Raw genomic sequence first — 10633 nt, forward strand, 5'->3', positions numbered from 1 at the left:
TCCTCCTCTTCCTCACTGTCTGCAAAGGGGGGTTCTGTCAGTGGGGGGGCGGTTCTGTAACTAGAGGGTTCTGTCAGTGGGCGGTTCTGTAACTAGAGGGTTCTGTCAGTGGGCGGTTCTGTAACTAGAGGGTTCTGTCAGTGGGCGGTTCTGTAACTAGAGGGTTCTGTCAGTGGGCGGTTCTGTAACTAGAAGGTTCTGTCAGTGAGCGGTTCTGTAACTAGAGGGTTCTGTCAGTGGGCGGTTCTGTAACTAGAGGGTTCTGTCAGTGGGCGGTTCTGTAACTAGAGGGTTCTGTCAGTGGGCGGTTCTGTAACTAGAGGGTTCTGTCAGTGGGGGGGCGGTTCTGTAACTAGAGGGTTCTGTCAGTGGGCGGTTCTGTAACTAGAGGGTTCTGTCAGTGGGGGGCGGTTCTGTAACTAGAGGGTTCTGTCAGTGAGCGGTTCTGTAACTAGAGGGTTCTGTCAGTGAGCGGTTCTGTAACTAGAGGGTTCTGTCAGTGGGCGGTTCTGTAACTAGAGGGTTCTGTCAGTGGGGGGGCGGTTCTGTAACTAGAGGGTTCTGTCAGTGGGGGGGCGGTTCTGTAACTAGAAGGTTCTGTCAGTGAGCGGTTCTGTAACTAGAGGGTTCTGTCAGTGGGCGGTTCTGTAACTAGAGGGTTCTGTCAGTGGGGGGGCGGTTCTGTAACTAGAGGGTTCTGTCAGTGGGCGGTTCTGTAACTAGAGGGTTCTGTCAGTGGGCGGTTCTGTAACTAGAGGGTTCTGTCATTTTGGCCACTCAAAGCACTTTACACTAGAGTCACATTCATCCGTTCACACTCACAAACACACATTCATTCACCGATACGCAGATCGATAGGCAATTTGGGGTTAAGTGCCTTGCCCAGAGGCACATCGACATGTGGCAGGAGGAAGCTGGAATCAAACCTACAACCTTCCGATCACAGTGGTCCTCAGTAGTGGATTTCAATGTGAAAGCAGTTAGCATTGTAGCATTGCTGCTAAAGTGAAGGCAGTTCCTGTGGTTCCCACATCTAAAGACTTGCTTGTTTCTACAGAATCAAACTGGTACTTTGTTATTATTCAGAGCCGCTGATGACACCAGACTCCAAACCTAGAAACCATGTTGAAGATTGTCTGTGTGTGAGTTGGACTCTGACCTTTTCTTCATCAGGAGGATGACTCCCAGGAAGATGATGATGAAGAGGAGGATGCCAGCGATGGACCCGGCGATCTTCACCGTGTGGTCCGTCTGTTTCTCCTGCTCTGGTTCTGGCTTCCTGGTTGCAGTTCCTGAAAAGTGACTAGGGTTTACTGGCTTCAACTAGTTCATTCCTAAACGACTGAAAAATACGTTTCTGCACTTTGAGTAACTTGGAGTGCAGAAAGTCTACATGTATCCTCTCCTGGGCTGCTGCGCAGACGCCTTTCTATTTATTTTGGGTTCAATTTTTCTGTCTGTTCACGTTTCTCTATTGTCTAAAATGTTTTCTTGGTTGTGACGATAAATTTACTGTAGAACTGCTAAACAAGGTCATCATTTTTGTGAATCTGATTTTTTCTCATCACATCACTGCGATGGGGAAATGCTCGGTTCTGCAGGTTCTTCGTTCTGCTCTGGGTCGGTTGGATGGACGGGTTTTCCTTTGTTTACATCTTTAATCAACTTTGGAATGAAACGTTTCTCAGCTGGTAGATAATCACATCACTGCTACCAAACTACAGGATTGGCTGAAGAGGGTGGAGTGTAGTGTGTGACCTGCAGGGGGCGTGTCGTGAAATGTTTCATTAACTTTTGAAAAGACGAGTTTCTGTGAACACCTCAGACCAAGAGGATGATGGGAAAATGGTTTAAAGTTGATGCCTCAACAACACATTGCAAGTCAAGTTAAAAGCTCCAACTAAAAGTCAACCATTCAACCAGCTATAACCAGCTATACAATTAGCTTCACTTAGCATGACCTTAACTAACAGAAACTCATTTCCCTTACAGATTAAATTATTGGAAATTATTCAACACGTTCTACAACTGAGATCACATTTACAAAAATATCAACATTTATTAGCATCAACTAACCAAATAACCAACTAACAAGTGAATAACTAATCAATTGATTAACCAATGAAATAAAATAATGAACCAACTTTGACAGAAGTTTAACTTAAAGCCTTTCAGACAGTAAACACTTTGAGCTGATGCTGCAGCCACTAACCAGCAGGTTAATAATGATCAACCATGTTAATTGGTGGAGAGGTTCCACCGCTGGAGAACCATCACACACACACAGAGAAACACACACGGTAACACACACAATAACACACACAATTCATACCTGTTAGAACCTGCGATGCTGCGGTTCTGTTAGAACCTGCGATGCTGCGGTTCTGTTAGAACCTGTGATACTGTGGTTCTGTTAGAACCTGCGATGCTGCGGTTCTGTTGGAACCTGCGATGCTGCGGTTCTGTTAGAACCTGTGATACTGTGGTTCTGTTAGAACCTGCGATGCTGCGGTTCTGTTAGAACCTGCGATGCTGCGGTTCTGTTAGAACCTGTGATACTGTGGTTCTGTTAGAACCTGCGATGCTGCGGTTCTGTTGGAACCTGTGATGCTGCGGTTCTGTTAGAACCTGTGATACTGTGGTTCTGTTAGAACCTGCGATGCTGCGGTTCTGTTAGAACCTGCGATGCTGCGGTTCTGTTAGAACCTGTGATACTGCGGTTCTGTTAGAACCTGCGATGCTGCGGTTCTGTTGGAATCTGTTGGAACCTGTTAGAACCTGCGATGCTGCGGTTCTGTTAGAACCTGCGATGCTGCGGTTCTGTTAGAACCTGTGATACTGTGGTTCTGTTAGAACCTGCGATGCTGCGGTTCTGTTGGAATCTGTTGGAACCTGTTAGAACCTGCGATGCTGCGGTTCTGTTAGAACCTGCGATGCTGCGGTTCTGTTAGAACCTGTGATGCTGCGGTTCTGTTAGAACCTGCGATGCTGCGGTTCTGTTGGAACCTGTTAGAACCTGCGATGCTGCGGTTCTGTTAGAACCTGTGATGCTGCGGTTCTGTTGGAATCTGTTGGAACCTGTTAGAACCTGCGATGCTGCGGTTCTGTTAGAACCTGCGATGCTGCGGTTCTGTTAGAACCTGTGATGCTGCGGTTCTGTTAGAACCTGCGATGCTGCGGTTCTGTTAGAACCTGTGATGCTGCGGTTCTGTTAGAACCTGTGATGCTGCGGTTCTGTTAGAACCTGCGATGCTGCGGTTCTGTTGGAATCTGTTGGAACCTGTTAGAACCTGCGATGCTGCGGTTCTGTTAGAACCTGCGATGCTGCGGTTCTGTTAGAACCTGTGATACTGCGGTTCTGTTGGAATCTGTGATGCTGCGGTTCTGTTGGAATCTGTTGGAACCTGTTAGAACCTGCGATGCTGCGGTTCTGTTAGAACCTGTGATGCTGCGGTTCTGTTGGAACCTGTTAGAACCTGCGATGCTGCAGTTCTGTTAGAACCTGTGATGCTGCGGTTCTGTTTGAACCTGTGATGCTGCAGTTCTGTTAGAACCTGTTGGGTTCTGGTTGGGGACTTTACGGGGCCCGGGGGCTCCCTCTGCTGTCTGACACTGGGGGAACCGGACCCATGGATCTGAGATACTTGGAGAACATAAGACTGAGTGGAACCAGAGACGTGTGGAGAACGTGGAACAGTGTGTTCCTCTGACCTGTCAGCTGCTTGTCACCCGCCGCTGGCGCCACGCCAACGTACGGCGTGGTGAGCTGGGTGGCGATTATGGCGGCTGTTGGTCCAGGAAGGCATGCAGAGACGGGACAGAGACAGAGAAACCTGCTGAAGCAGAGACATCAGCGTGGGACTCAGGCTGTCCTGAAGGAGAAACGGCTCAGTTCAACCTGCGGAACCAAAACCCTCTGCGACAAAGCAGAACCTCCTTCAGCAGAACCAGGAGCCTTTCAGGTCAACAGGAAGCGGTTTAGTTCAGGAAAGACACCTGGAAGAGAAGCTCATTAATCAGCCAATCAGTGCTCAGACATTAGTAATCAATCATTCAGCCAGAAGCAGAGGTTGGACTCCAACAGGTGCCTTCACCTGTTCAAGACGTCAGGAGGAACCTGGGATGGGACCAGCATCCCCTCACCCTGTCGAGCCTCCTGATTGGCTCTCACTGACTCACAGGAAGTTCCATCAGAGCTGCAGCTGATTGCTGTTAATCTGGATTATTGGGTGTAATGTCCTGGTAATCCAGACCTCCTCTGGCTCTGCTCCACATCAGACTGGTTTTACTCTCTAATCTGTTTTGTCTTTGCCTTTCTGGCCACTCAGTGACATAAAACAGCTCTAAAATGTTCTAATGTGCTCTCTTCTTAAAGCTAACTGTGGCTAAGCTAACTGTGGCTAAGACTACTTACAGCTTGTCCTGCCTCAGTGAACCGCAGACGCTCATAGATTATTTATATTATCGTCTTGAACTGAAAACATTTAAACAGAAAACATGAAATACTTTAATCCAAATTATTGAACTGTTGACGACTTCAATTATTGATAAACAGAATAAGAATCAATTCTTCAAATTGTTACTTTCTGTTTATGTCAAAAATGATTTATATTAAGTTCTGAACTTAATTCAAACTTTTCTCCAATACATTTTATTATTTAGAGTAAATAAATTGTGTATTGATTCTTGTATATTGGAAAGCTTTGTGTTTATTCACTTTGTATTATTTTAATATCTCAACCTCGTTGGGAAACATTTACAGATAATTAATAAGACTGAACCGCCTCGCAGTTATTATCATCATCCTAGTGATCACATATCTCGGCCATTTTCATCTAAATTATTGGTTCATACTTTCCCTCAGCAGTTATTAATAACCAAACCAGAATCCTTCAGTTGTTGGACGTCCCACCGTCCCCCAGTCTGTTCCCAGTTTCTTCCCAGTCTGTTCCCAGTCTGTTCCCAGTTTCTTCCCAGTCAGTTCCCAGTCTGTTCCCAGTTTGTTTCCCAGTCTGTTCCCAGTCCGTCCCCCAGTCTGTTCCCAGTTTGTTCCCCAGTCTGTTCCCAGTTTCTTCCCAGTCCGTCCCCCAGTCTGTTCCCAGTTTGTTCCCCAGTCTGTTCCCAGTTTCTTCCCAGTCCGTCCCCCAGTCTGTTCCCAGTCTGTTCCCAGTCCGTCCCCCAGTCTGTTCCCAGTTTGTTCCCCAGTCTGTTCCCAGTTTCTTCCCAGTCAGTTCCCAGTCTGTTCCCAGTTTGTTTCCCAGTCCGTTCCCAGTCTGTTCCCAGTCCGTCCCCCAGTCTGTTCCCAGTTTCTTCCCAGTCTGTTCCCAGTTTGTTTCCCAGTCTGTTCCCAGTCTGTTCCCAGTTTGTTCCCAGTTTGTTTCCCAGTCCGTTCCCAGTCTGTTCCCAGTCCGTCCCCCAGTCTGTTCCCAGTTTGTTTCCCAGTCTGTTCCCAGTTTCTTCCCAGTCTGTTCCCAGTTTGTTTCCAGTCTGTTCCCAGTTTCTTCCCAGTCAGTTCCCAGTCTGTTCCCAGTTTGTTTCCCAGTCCGTTCCCAGTCTGTTCCCAGTCCGTCCCCCAGTCTGTTCCCAGTCTGTTCCCAGTTTCTTCCCAGTCTGTTCCCAGTCCGTCCCCCAGTCTGTTCCCAGTTTGTTCCCAGTCTGTTCCCAGTTTGTTCCCAGTTTGTTCCCAGTCTGTTCCCAGTCCGCCCCCCAGTCTGTTCCCAGTTTGTTTCCCAGTCTGTTCCCAGTTTGTTTCCCAGTCTGTTCCCAGTTTGTTTCCCAGTCTGTTCCCAGTCCGTCCCCCAGTCTGTTCCCAGTTTGTTTCCCAGTCTGTTCCCAGTCCGTCCCCCAGTCTGTTCCCAGTCTGTTCCCAGTTTGTTTCCCAGTCTGTTCCCAGTCCGTCCCCCAGTCTGTTTCCCAGTTTGTTCCCAGTCTGTTCCCAGTTTGTTTCCCAGTCTGTTCCCAGTCCGTCCCCCAGTCTGTTCCCAGTTTGTTCCCAGTCTGTTCCCAGTTTGTTCCCAGTCTGTTCCCAGTTTGTTCCCAGTTTGTTCCCAGTCTGTTCCCAGTCTGTTCCCAGTTTGTTTCCCAGTCTGTTCCCAGTCCGTCCCCAGTCTGTTCCCAGTTTGTTCCCAGTCTGTTCCCAGTTTGTTCCCAGTCTGTTCCCAGTTTGTTTCCCAGTCTGTTCCCAGTTTGTTTCCCAGTCCGTCCCCCAGTTTGTTTCCCAGTCTGTTCCCAGTCTGTTCCCAGTTTGTTTCCCAGTCAGTTCCCAGTTTGTTCCCAGTCTGTTCCCAGTTTGTTTCCCAGTCTGTTCCCAGTTTGTTCCCAGTTTGTTTCCCAGTCTGTTCCCAGTCTGTTCCCAGTTTGTTTCCCAGTCTGTTCCCAGTCCGTCCCCCAGTCTGTTCCCAGTTTGTTCCCAGTCTGTTCCCAGTTTGTTTCCCAGTCTGTTCCCAGTCCGTCCCCCAGTCTGTTCCCAGTTTCTTCCCAGTCTGTTCCCAGTCCGTCCCCCAGTCTGTTCCCAGTTTGTTCCCAGTCTGTTCCCAGTTTGTTCCCAGTTTGTTCCCAGTCTGTTCCCAGTCCGTCCCCCAGTCTGTTCCCAGTTTGTTTCCCAGTCTGTTCCCAGTTTGTTTCCAGTCTGTTTCCAGTTTGTTTCCCAGTCTGTTCCCAGTCCGTCCCCCAGTCTGTTCCCAGTTTGTTTCCCAGTCTGTTCCCAGTCCGTCCCCCAGTTTGTTCCCAGTCTGTTCCAGTTTGCTTCCCAGTCTGTTCCCAGTCCATCCCCCAGTCTGTTCCCAGTTTGTTCCCAGTCTGTTCCCAGTTTGTTCCCAGTCTGTTCCCAGTTTGTTTCCCAGTCTGTTCCCAGTCCGTCCCCCAGTCTGTTCCCAGTCTGTTCCCAGTTTGTTTCCCAGTCTGTTCCCAGTCTGTTCCCAGTTTGTTTCCCAGTCTGTTCCCAGTCCGTCCCCAGTCTGTTCCCAGTTTGTTCCCAGTCTGTTCCCAGTTTGTTCCCAGTCTGTTCCCAGTCTGTTCCCAGTTTGTTTCCCAGTCTGTTCCCAGTTTGTTTCCCAGTCTGTTCCCAGTCCGTCCCCCAGTCTGTTCCCAGTTTGTTTCCCAGTCTGTTCCCAGTTTGCTTCCCAGTCTGTTCCCAGTCCGTCCCCAGTCTGTTCCCAGTTTGTTCCCAGTCTGTTCCCAGTTTGTTCCCAGTCTGTTCCCAGTTTGTTTCCCAGTCTGTTCCCAGTCCGTCCCCCAGTCTGTTCCCAGTCTGTTCCCAGTTTGTTTCCCAGTCTGTTCCCAGTCTGTTCCCAGTTTGTTTCCCAGTCTGTTCCCAGTCCGTCCCCAGTCTGTTCCCAGTTTGTTCCCAGTCTATTCCCAGTTTGTTCCCAGTCTGTTCCCAGTTGTTTCCCAGTCTGTTCCCAGTTTGTTTCCCAGTGCGTCCCCCAGTTTGTTTCCCAGTCTGTTCCCAGTTTGCTTCCCAGTCTGTTCCCAGTCCGTCCCCCCGTCTGTTCCCAGTTTGTTCCCAGTCTGTTCCCAGTTTGTTCCCAGTTTGTTCCCAGTCTGTTCCCAGTCTGTTCCCAGTTTGTTCCCAGTCTGTTCCCAGTTTGTTCCCAGTTTGTTTCCCAGTCTGTTCCCAGTTTGTTTCCCAGTCTGTTCCCAGTCCGTCCCCAGTCTGTTCCCAGTCTGTTCCCAGTTTGTTCCCAGTCTATTCCAGTTTGTTCCCAGTCTGTTCCCAGTTTGTTTCCCAGTCTGTTCCCAGTTTGTTTCCCAGTGCGTCCCCCAGTTTGTTTCCCAGTCTGTTCCCAGTCTGTTCCCAGTTTGTTTCCCAGTCTGTTCCCAGTTTGTTTCCCAGTCTGTTCCCAGTTTGTTCCCAGTCTGTTCCCAGTTTGTTTCCCAGTCTGTTCCCAGTTTGTTCCCAGTTTGTTTCCCAGTCTGTTCCCAGTTTGTTCCCAGTTTGTTTCCCAGTCTGTTCCCAGTCTGTTCCCAGTTTGTTTCCCAGTCTGTTCCCAGTCCGTCCCCCAGTCTGTTCCCAGTTTGTTCCCAGTCTGTTCCCAGTTTGTTTCCCAGTCTGTTCCCAGTTTGTTTCCCAGTCTGTTCCCAGTTTGTTTCCCAGTCTGTTCCCAGTCCGTCCCCAGTCTGTTCCCAGTTTGTTCCCAGTCTGTTCATAGTTTGTTTCCCAGTCTGTTCCCAGTCCGTCCCCCAGTCTGTTCCCAGTTTGTTCCCAGTCTGTTCCCAGTTTGTTCCCAGTCTGTTCCCAGTTTGTTCCCCAGTCTGTTCCCAGTTTGTTTCCCAGTCTGTTCCCAGTTTGTTTCCCAGTCCGTCCCCCAGTTTGTTTCCCAGTCTGTTCCCAGTCAGTTCCCAGTTTACTTCCCAGTCTGTTCCCAGTTTGTTCCCAGTCTGTTCCCAGTTTGTTCCCAGTCTGTTCCCAGTTGTTTCCCAGTCTGTTCCCAGTTTGTTTCCCAGTCCGTCCCCCAGTCTGTTCCCAGTTTGTTCCCCGTCTGTTCCCAGTCTGTTCCCAGTTTCTTCCCAGTCCGTCCCCCAGTCTGTTCCCAGTTTGTTCCCAGTCTGTTCCCAGTCTGTTCCCAGTTTGTTCCCAGTCTGTTCCCAGTTTGTTTCCCAGTCTGTTCCCAGTTTGTTCCCCAGTCTGTTCCCAGTCCGTCCCCCAGTCTGTTCCCAGTCCGCCCCCCAGTCTGTTCCCAGTTTGTTCCCCAGTCTGTTCCCAGTTTCTTCCCAGTCCGTCCCCCAGTCTGTTCCCAGTTTCTTCCCAGTCAGTTCCCAGTCTGTTCCCAGTTTGTTTCCCAGTCTGTTCCCAGTTTGTTTCCCAGTCTGTTCCCAGTTTGTTCCCAGTCAGTTCCCAGTTTGTTTCCCAGTCTGTTCCCAGTCCGTCCCCCAGTCTGTTCCCAGTTTGTTCCCAGTCTGTTCCCAGTTTGTTCCCAGTCTGTTCCCAGTTTGTTCCCAGTCTGTTCCCAGTTTGTTTCCCAGTCTGTTCCCAGTTTGTTTCCCAGTCCGTCCCCCAGTTTGTTTCCCAGTCAGTTCCCAGTTTACTTCCCAGTCTGTTCCCAGTTTGTTCCCAGTCTGTTCCCAGTTTGTTCCCAGTCTGTTCCCAGTTTGTTTCCCAGTCTGTTCCCAGTTTGTTTCCCAGTCCGTCCCCCAGTTTGCTTCCCATTCTGTTCCCAGTTTGTTCCCAGTCTGTTCCCAGTTTGTTCCCAGTCTGTTCCCAGTCAGTTCCCAGTTTGCTTCCCAGTCTGTTCCCAGTTTGTTCCCAGTCTGTTCCCAGTTTGTTCCCAGTCTGTTCCCAGTTTGTTTCCCAGTCTGTTCCCAGTTTGTTTCCCAGTCCGCCCCCCAGTCTGTTCCCAGTTTGTTCCCAGTTTGTTCCCAGTCTGTTCCCAGTCTGTTCCCAGTTTGTTTCCCAGTCTGTTCCCAGTCCGTCCCCAGTCTGTTCCCAGTTTGTTCCCAGTCTATTCCCAGTTTGTTCCCAGTCTGTTCCCAGTTTGTTTCCCAGTCTGTTCCCAGTTTGTTTCCCAGTCCGTCCCCCAGTTTGTTTCCCAGTCTGTTCCCAGTCTGTTCCCAGTTTGTTTCCCAGTCAGTTCCCAGTTTGTTCCCAGTCCTGTTCCCAGTCCTGTTCCCAGTTTGTTCCCAGTTTGTTTCCCAGTTCTGTTCCCAGTCTGTTCCCAGTTTTGTTTCCCAGTCTGTTCCCAGTCCGTCCCCCAGTCTGTTCCCAGTTTGTTCCCAGTCTGTTCCCAGTTTGTTTCCCAGTCTGTTCCCAGTCCGTCCCCCAGTCTGTTCCCAGTTTCTTCCCAGTCTGTTCCCAGTCCGTCCCCCAGTCTGTTCCCAGTTTGTTCCCAGTCTGTTCCCAGTTTGTTCCAGTTGTTCCCAGTCTGTTCCCAGTCCGCCCCCCAGTCTGTTCCAGTTTGTTTCCCAGTCTGTTCCCAGTTTGTTTCCCAGTCTGTTCCCAGTTTGTTTCCCAGTCTGTTCCCAGTCCGTCCCCCAGTCTGTTCCCAGTTTGTTTCCCAGTCTGTTCCCAGTCCGTCCCCCAGTCTGTTCCCAGTTTGTTTCCCAGTCTGTTCCCAGTCCGTCCCCCAGTTTGTTCCCAGTCTGTTCCCAGTTTGCTTCCCAGTCTGTTCCCAGTCCATCCCCCAGTCTGTTCCCAGTTTGTTCCCAGTCTGTTCCCAGTTTGTTCCCAGTCTGTTCAGTTTGTTTCCCAGTCTGTTCCCAGTCCGTCCCCCAGTCTGTTCCCAGTCTGTTCCCAGTTTGTTTCCCAGTCTGTTCCCAGTCTGTTCATAGTTTGTTTCCCAGTCTGTTCCCAGTCCATCCCCAGTCTGTTCCCAGTTTGTTCCCAGTCTATTCCCAGTCTGTTCCCAGTTTGTTCCCAGTCTGTTCCCAGTTTGTTTCCCAGTCTGTTCCAGTTTGTTTCCCAGTCCTGTCCCAGTCCGTCCCCCAGTCTGTTCCCAGTTTGTTCCCAGTCTGTTCCCAGTTTGTTTCCCAGTCTGTTCCCAGTCCGTCCCCCAGTCTGTTCCCAGTTTGTTCCCAGTCTGTTCCCAGTTTGTTCCCAGTCTGTTCCCAGTTTGTTTCCCAGTCTGTTCCCAGTCCGTCCCCAGTCTGTTCCCAGTCTGTTCCATTTGTTTCCCAGTCTGTTCCCAGTCTGTTCCCA

The 10633-nt window shown here is 49.9% G+C and overlaps 1 pseudogene; it reads right to left on the reverse strand.

Moving 5' to 3' along the window:
• LOC129356913 (receptor-type tyrosine-protein phosphatase mu-like) overlaps window positions 1-4135 on the reverse strand; it is a 42803-nt pseudogene extending 38668 nt beyond the window's left edge.
• Between the last annotated feature and the right edge of the window lie 6498 nt (window positions 4136-10633).

Source organism: Poeciliopsis prolifica, unplaced genomic scaffold (genome assembly GCF_027474105.1).
Source record: "Poeciliopsis prolifica strain line A6 unplaced genomic scaffold, Auburn_PproV2 SCAFFOLD208, whole genome shotgun sequence".
Taxonomy (NCBI): Eukaryota; Metazoa; Chordata; class Actinopteri; order Cyprinodontiformes; family Poeciliidae; genus Poeciliopsis; species Poeciliopsis prolifica.